The sequence below is a fragment of the Aplysia californica genome, unplaced genomic scaffold, assembly GCF_000002075.1.
Source record: "Aplysia californica isolate F4 #8 unplaced genomic scaffold, AplCal3.0 scaffold01197, whole genome shotgun sequence".
Classification (NCBI taxonomy): Eukaryota; Metazoa; Mollusca; class Gastropoda; order Aplysiida; family Aplysiidae; genus Aplysia; species Aplysia californica.
This window is the reverse complement of record NW_004798467.1, coordinates 104,024-112,790: the sequence shown is the minus strand read 5'-3', so window position 1 is coordinate 112,790 and position 8,767 is coordinate 104,024. Positions and strand designations below refer to the sequence as shown.

Sequence of the window (8,767 nt, the reverse complement as noted above, 5' to 3'; positions counted from 1 at the left end):
GTGTGTGGGGGTAATATCCAGATACTTTTATTGTTTTGTTTTGCTCCAATTCTATACCTTTTGTAGTGGAAGTATGTATATTTTGTGTACACTTTTTTAAATACAATGACTGGAAAGTGTGTGTTGGTTCGTGTGTGGGGGTAATATCCAGATACTTTTATTGTTTTGTTTTGCTCCAATTCTATACCTTTTGTAGTGGAAGTATGTATATTTTGTGTACACTTTTTTAAATACAATGACTGGAAAGTGTGTGTTGGTTCGTGTGTGGGGGTAATATCCAGATACTTTTATTGTTTTGTTTTGCTCCGATTCTATACCTTTTGTAGTGGAAGTATGTATATTTTGTATACACTTTTTTTAATACAATGATTGGAAAGTGTGTGCCCGTTTGGCCAGGGCCGGGCCACGGGCCGGGCTCGGGTCGAGCAAATAGGCTTACGCGACTCGCACCAAAGCGCTGGGCAATGTGTGCACGCACTGCACGAGGCTCGAAATAACGGGCCACGGGCTGCCTCGGGCCTTGGTGTGCGCGTTTCTGTTTTTTTCTGCAATATTTTTCTCCGTGGAGTTTATTAAACTTTTTTTTTTTTCTTTTTTTTTTTTTTTTTTTGTCAATTAAGAAATTAGTTATAAAAAGCTAATTGAATCGAGCGAAAGTGAGTGACTGATCGGCCCGTTTCGGACTCTCTGAAACGGCCCGGGCCTGTGATCACATGACTATGATTGGGCCAATCGATCTCGGGCCGGGCTTTATCACGGGCTTAATATGTGTCACGATGTGGTGGAATCGGGCGCTCGTCAATTTTGGGGCATATGGAGTTATTGGTGTCATCCATTTGCCTTGCTTTTCATCAAAAAAATATCCGTTTATCTTGGATGCAGGTCAAGATATTTGCAACTGAACATTGAGAGGGTCGCCTGGTTTCAGAGGTAACATTAGGGAGAAAAAGGCCACCAAAGTTGAGTTATTTCCTTGGCTTGAGAGTCTGTGGAAAAATGCCAGTTACTTGATACTTGACTTTCATTATTTTGATGAGTGCCTGATTTCACCACGATGCCTCACATATACATGTAGTTATGCTACAGTAGTCTCCGCCTAAACGCAAGGTGCTCGGGAGGGCTCCTTAGCGTGTGTTTATACGGAGCGTGCGTTTACATGAACCTGTGCAAAGGGAAGAAGGGACGCAGTCATCTCATTGCCTTGATATTCTAGTGACCTCCCTTTGGAGTGGTGGGTCACTTTGGGCCGATAATGTGACAACACGTGACTGTTTTGTCAAAGATTCCCCGACTGCGGTTAAACAAAGGTGTTGAATGTAATGATATGCACCATAAAATGTCGGGAACAGATAGTCTTAGTCTAAGAGGAAACTGTTTGTGATAGTCATAGAGATGACGGCCCAGCCACGTGTCCAACTGACCACCCCAGACCGTAAACTCATGGACGACCTCAGAATCATAGATCTCTACATTCTGAGAATTTTGATTCATTGAAGAAGTACGTTATAAGTTTTGCGAGAGCTGCTGATTATGTTTACTTGACTAATCTTTAATCCTATAGAGGCCTATCTAGTGTTTCACAGCATTCACGCATGTTGCGCATCATAGGCCTAGTAGGTCTAAATAAACATTACATGCAGTCACCCAAACACCAGTCAGAAACCTTTTCTCAAAGATGCATCTCCAGTGACCAATCAAAAAACATTTCTGTCCCCCAACCCCCCCCACCAACATTTCACCAACCAGTCCTAGACATATGTGTCTGTGGAAAGTTGGGTGTGAAAATGCTGTCCATCCCTCTCTTTGTTCAGCGTGAGGGGCAGTCTTGCCAAACATCTGGCTTTGTAGGCTTGTCTTATGCAGGCTGTGAAGGTTGTAGTGAAAACTCTCCCTTTGTCAAGCTTTACCTGTCTGCGTGTTTCGCGGGTCAGAGGGTGCGTTTAGAGTGACCATGTATTTGTACGTCTAAATTATATCGTTAAAAAAATCTACTCTCAGATGACGAAAGCGTGCGTTTGAGCAGAGAATGCTTTTGTATGGCCTGCGTTTAAGCGGAGACTACTGTACTCATGTTCCTTTGCATAATAATTTTTTTTGTTTTGCATTCGTTGATATGCTTTGATTTGATCATTTTTAACTGTCCTGAAATTACTTGGATTAAAAATGTACCATAACTGGGCCATTCCTCCAACTCTTCTTGTTCTGCTTTTTGACCTGTACTCTCCCAGCTCTCAGAGAAGGAGTTAACTCTTCTTTGACGTATCGCTATTCTATTGGCAACTTACAGGGAACATATATATATATATATATATAGGAAATTTGAACAGAGTCCAAGGTTTGTTTCATTATTTCCATTCTATTGCTTTTGTAAAATGGATGAACATCAAAAATATAATTAAGTTTCCTTTCCAATGATACATAACTGCCTCTACAATGTTTGCTACACCATCTGTAAAAACTGTTTTATTTACCATACCATCTAAAACAATTCACGGAGTTACAAATGTGAGGCACCGTGGTGGAATCAGGCTCTCGTCAAATTTTGGGCATGTAGAGTAATTGGTATCATTTTAAAGCGTGTTCACTTGTCTTTATTTGGTTGAAATAGATATCCATTTATCTTGAAAACAAGTCGAGATATTTGTGAATTAAGGAGGTGGGGGTCACCTCTTTTCAGAGGTAAAATTGGTGAGAAAATGGCCGCCAGAGATTAGTTATTTCCTTAGCTTAAGAGTCCTTGGTAACTGAAAATTTACATTTTTTGTGCCTTTAATCAACGTTTTTCAGAAAAATTAACCCAGAAATGAGTTTTTTAATGGGATTGAAAAGTGTTGAGCCAAAAAAACAAAAATTCGATAAAAAGTTTAAAAACCTACGGAAAAATGCAAGTTTCTTCCCTTTGATTACTTTGACGAGAGCCTGATTCCACCACGCTGCTTCACAAATGGTTTCAACTGCCAAAAAAGATGTACGTCCTGAATGAGTAAGATAAACCAGGCTGCAGTTTAGTTCATCCAATTACTGTAGCTGTCATTTTATACTGCAAATTAGATTTTCTATTATATGTGAGGCAGCGTGGTGGAATCAGGCTCTCGTTAAAACAATCAAAGTGAAGAAACTTGCATTTTTCCGCAGGTTTTGTGAATTTTTATGAAATTTTTGTTTTTCGGCTCAACACCTTTCATGCCCATTAAAGAATTCATTTCTGTGAGGATTTTTCTGAAAAACGTTGATTAAATGCACAAAAATTGTAAATTTTCACTTACCACGGACTCTTAAGCTAAGGAAATAACTAATCTTTGGCGGCCATTTACTCACTAATTTTACCTCTGAAAACAGGTGACCCCCATTTTCTTCATTCCCAAATATCTCGACTTGTATTCAAGATAAAAGGATATTTTTTTCAACCAAATAAAGACAAGTGAACAAGCTTTAACACCACGCTGCCTCACATATATATTCCATCCATGTGTGTTTATTGGTCAGGGCTCTCTAGATTCAAGTTATGACACGCAGATTGGAGAAAGAAAGGACCAGAGAGGCAGACAGAAGGAGGTAGACAGTACGCCAGAGAAAATCGGAATATAATTTAATATATGTATATTTTTTAATGTTTTTTTGGTTTTCACAAAGTGCATTCATTTCTCAGGTAATATGTATAACATTTCAATTTTCATTTCTATACATCATGTGTATATATATATATTTGTAGTGTATTTTTTGTGCTTTGTACTGCTTTATTTCTTATACATTGAATGACTTTTGTTTAATAAAACTATTGTCTACCACAAACAGCCAATTTTCTTTCACTTTTTTTTTTTTTAGTAAAGTGTTTTACGGCGCTCGCAACTGCATAAGGTCATATGAGCATGCAGGACACACCTTATATTTTCAGTTGGTAGGAAATTTGAAATTTTGCACGGGTGGCGGCCGAAGCCTACTCTTATCGATTTTAGACCACCAAGGGATCTTGCAACTTGCACACGGGCCCTCCGAGATTTTTCGCCCTTGTCAGAGAAGGCTATGTGTAGATCTTTCCTACCCCAGAAGATCAGGGGTGTGGCAGAAAGACAGCGGTAAGGAGGAGCCAAGGAGTAGCAGTAGAAAGTCTGCAGAAAGAGTCAGGAGCCCAGAGGAGGGGGCAAAGGAGGTGACGGGGTGGGGGCAGAAAGTGGAAATGGAAAGCAGACAACAGAACATTGCTAGAGAGCATGAAAGGAGACAATTTTAGAGAAGAAAATTTTTTTCGGTCGCTACCCGGATTCGAACCCGGGACCTTTGAATGAGAGGCCAACACCTTAACCTCTAGGCCATGAGAGCACCCCCCCCCCCCCCTTCTTTTACTTTGAGTGGAAAACATGATGGTATGAATGCAAAATACAGTACATCACGGATAGGTCTAATGCAGAAGACTCGAAATCTAGCATCCGACGAACTGCGCCTGAGGTCCCATTTTATTTTTCTTCTTTATCTTTGTAAGATATTCCTCGAACTCGAACTACAGATCCCTCGAACTCCCGAGGCCCGTCCCGATGAATTCGAGCTATCCGTGTTATATTGTATTATGGTTCTGGTTCATGGGGAGTATGGTCTTTCTTCCAACACCAAACAAAGCCAACGTAGCTGTTATAGTAACCCTATACCGTACGTCGTGTTTTACAATCGTATCCTTACGGTGTGGGGAACTCCGTGCCACCACTTTCCAAAGAGAGAATTTACTTGTTAATCCGATCCGTACGCTTTGCATGGTAGTCTGGCAAAATGATTTTTGGAGACATACTGAAAGTTCCAAAGAGATCTTTGCACTAGAAGTATTCTAAAATGTGATGAATACAACCCTGGGGGTACAAAATGACCCCAGGGCGTACAGAAAGGGTTAAAGAGGCAACAACAGATCTTGGGAATCTCAAACCATTTTTCTATCCCAATGTTTTCTATCCCTGGCCTGAAGTTAACGTCCCCATCACAACACCAGCAAAATGAGTACTCCATTTGACTGGGCTGTGGGTGGATGGCGGGTGGTCTGGTGTAGTTTGCTCCTTGTTTCCTATTAAAAACCCTCCACACTGTTTAGTAGAACGGGTAGAACCAAGGAGATTAAAAGTTCTAAACTCCCTGGGTAGAACAGAGATTTCCAGCAAGACAAACTACATACATGCGCAAAGATGTCTTATGTCTCTCTTTGGGGCATCCTCTTATCTTAGTAGAGCTCAAACAATTTTCTTTCTGTTATTCTTTATATCAATATGTTTTTGTAAACACCTCACCACTGTATTCTAGTATAATCTTTATAGGCTTATTACAAGTATTTAACAGAAGAAAGCGCTTGCTGGACCTAGAGTAACTGTCCCCGCAGTTTTATGCACAAAAAAATCTGATGTCTAAAGACTATATTATTATTATTATTATTATTATTATTATTATTATTATTATTATTATTATTATTATTATTATTACTATTATTATTATTATCATAATTTTATTATCATTATAATTATTATTATTATTATTATTACTATTATTATGATTATTTTGATTATTATTATGATTATTGTTATTATTATTATTGTTATTATTATTACTATGATTATGATTATGATTATTATTATGATTATTATTATTATAGGGTTATTACAAGTATTTAACAGAAAAAAGCGCTTGCTGGACCTATAGTAACTGTCCCCGCGCGCTTTTATGAGAAAAAAAATCGGAAATTATGCAAACTGAACCCAAAAATGTGAAATTATGCGATTCTGTTAATTTTAACAAAGAATGATATAGGAAAATAATCAGAAATTATGCAAACACTGATCAAATTTTGCTAAATTATGCGGGGTGCATAAAATCCCGGGGACAGTTGTAAGGGGCTTCATTGAGCGAAAAGCACACACACACACACTACATAATATTATGCTTATATTGTACAATTCCACCCCATCCCCCTTCTCTCTCTCTCTCTCTCTCTCTCTCTCTCTCTCTCTCTCTCTCTCTCTCTCTCTCTATCTATCTATCTATCTATCTCCCTCCCCCCCTCTCCCCATAAACAACAGACTCACGAAATAGTAGTTTCACAAACAGCATTCCTTGTCTACGGCCATACCACGTTGAACCTACCGGTTCTCGTCCGATCACCGAAGTCAAGCAACGTCGGGCGTGGTTAGTACTTAGATGGGTGACCGCTTGGGAACACCACGTGCTGTAGGCGAATTTATTTTTATTTATTTTTTTTACAATAAAATATAAATTTGAATTATTCATAACGAAAATACATGGAAATAAGTCTTGCTGAAAACCAAAGTCAACAGTCTATACACCTAGTAACAGATTGTGTATTTCCAAAACGAGTCGTCAAAAGCATGGCAACGTTTTCACGGCCCGGGTATAAGAATAAATAGCAACAAGCACTTGAGCTCAACTACGCCACAATATTCTAATTTTGGATAGGCCTACTTTTATACTCAGCCTCTTGTGCAGGCCCACACAATACAATGTCAGGCGTTATATTCAGATGAAATTGTCAATCTTGTTTTTCCTTTCACATCTGTACCTTGTTTGTTGTGACTAGACTTGAAAAATCTGATGTCTAAAGACTAGATGATTATTATTATTATTATTATCATTATTATTATTATTATTATTATTATTATTATTATTATTATTATTATTATTATTATCATAGGCCTATTACAAGTATTTAACAGAAGAAAGTGCTTGCTGGACCTTTAGTAACTGTCCCCGCGCGGTTTTATGAGAAAAAAAATCTGAAATTATGCAAACTGAGCCCAAAAATGTGAAATTATGCAAACTGTGAAATTATGCAAACTGAGCCCAAAAATGTGAAATTATGCGATTCTGTTAATTTTAACAAAGAATGATAAAGGAAAATAATCAGAAATTATGCAAACACTGATCAAATTTTGCTAAATTATGCGGGGTGCATAAAATCCCGGGGACAATTGTAAGGGGCTTCATTGAGCGAAAAGCACACACACACACACTACATAATATTGTGTATATATGTACAATTTCACCCCATCCCCCTTCTCTCTCTCTCTCTCTCTCTCTCTCTCTCTCTCTCTCTCTCTCTCTCTCTCTCTCTCTCTCTCTCCCCCCCCCCTATAAACAACAGACTCACGAAATAGTAGTTTCACAAACAGTAACAGCATTCCTTGTCTACGACCATACCACGTTGAACCTACCGGTTCTCGTCCGATCACCGAAGTCAAGCAACGTCGGGCGTGGTTAGTACTTAGATGGGTGACCGCTTGGGAACACCACGTGCTGTAGGCGAATTTATTTTTTTAAAATAATTTTTACAATAAAATATAAATTTGAATTATTCATAACGAAAATACATGGAAATAAGTCTTGCTGAAAACCAAAATCAACAGTCTATAGATCTAGTAACAGATTGTGTATTTCCAAAACGAGTCGTCAAAAGCATGGCAACGCTTTCACGGCCCGGATATAAGAATAAATAGCAACAAGCACTTTAGCTCAACTACGCCACAATATTCTAATTTTGGATAGGCCTACTTTTATACTCAGCCTCTTGTGCAGGCCCACAAAATACAATGCCAGGTGTTATATTCAGATGAAATTGTCAATCTTGTTTTTCCTTTCAGATCTGTATACCTTGTTTGTTGTGACTAGACTTGAAAAATCTGATGTCTAAAGACTTTATTATCATTATTATTATTATTATTATTATTATTATTATTATCATTATTATTAATTATCATTAATATTATCATTATTATTGCTATTATTATTATTATTATTATTATTATTATTATTACTATTATTATTATTATTATTATTATTATTATTATTATTATTATTATTATTATTATTATAGGCTTATTACAAGTATTTAACAGAAGAAAGCGCTTGCTGGACCTATAGTAACTTTCCCCGCGCGCTTTTATTTTATGAGAAAAAAAATATGAAATTATGCAAACAGCCCAAAAATGTGAAATTATGCGATTCTGTTAATTTTAACAAAGAATGATAAAGGAAAATAATCAGAAATTATGCAAACACTGATCAAATTTTGCTAAATTATGCGGGGTGCATAAAATCCCGGGGACAGTTGTAAGGGGCTTCATTGAGCGAAAAGCTCACACACACACACTACATAATATTATGTATATATGTACAATTCCACCCCATCCCCCTTCTCTCTCTCTCTCTCTCTCTCTCTGTCTCTCTCTCTCTCTCTCCCTCTCTCTCTCTCTCCATGGGGCTCTCGTGGCCTAGAGGTTAAGGTGTTGGCCTCTCATTCAAAGGTCCCGGGTTCGAATCCGGGTAGCGACCAAAAAATTTTCTTCTCTAAAATTGTCTCCTTTCACAACCTTTCCTGATCTCTAACAGTGTTCTGTTGTCTTCTTTCATTTCCACTTTCTGCCCCCACCCCCTCACCTCCTTTGCTCCCTCCTCTGGGCTCCTGACTCTTTCTGCAGCCTTTCTACTGCTACTCCTTGGCTCCTCCTAACTGCTGTCTTTCTGCCACACCCCTGATCTTCTGGTAGGAAAGATCTACACCTAGCCTTCTCGGACAAGGGCGAAAAATCTCGGAGGGCCCGTGTGCAAGTTGCGCACGTTAAAGATCCCTTGGTGGTCTAAAATCGATAAGAGTAGGCTTCGGCCGCCACCCGGGCAAAATTCAAAATTTCCTACCAACGAAAAAGTATTAGGTGTGTCCCGCGCGCTCATATGACCTTATGCAGTTGCGAGCGCCGTAAAACCCTATACTAAACAAAAGTGT

At 38.4% G+C, this 8,767-nt stretch overlaps 2 non-coding genes across 2 annotated transcripts; both read left to right on the top strand.

Annotated features, from left to right (window-relative positions):
- Nucleotides 1-6,086: 6,086 nt before the first annotated feature.
- On the top strand, nt 6,087-6,205 carry LOC118478915. The gene has a single exon (XR_004859355.1). It is a non-coding gene; the product is annotated as a 5S ribosomal RNA (ribosomal RNA).
- Nucleotides 6,206-7,171: 966 nt separating this feature from the next.
- LOC118478916 lies at nt 7,172-7,290 on the top strand. The gene has a single exon (XR_004859356.1). It is a non-coding gene; the product is annotated as a 5S ribosomal RNA (ribosomal RNA).
- The last annotated feature ends 1,477 nt before the right edge of the window (nt 7,291-8,767 follow it).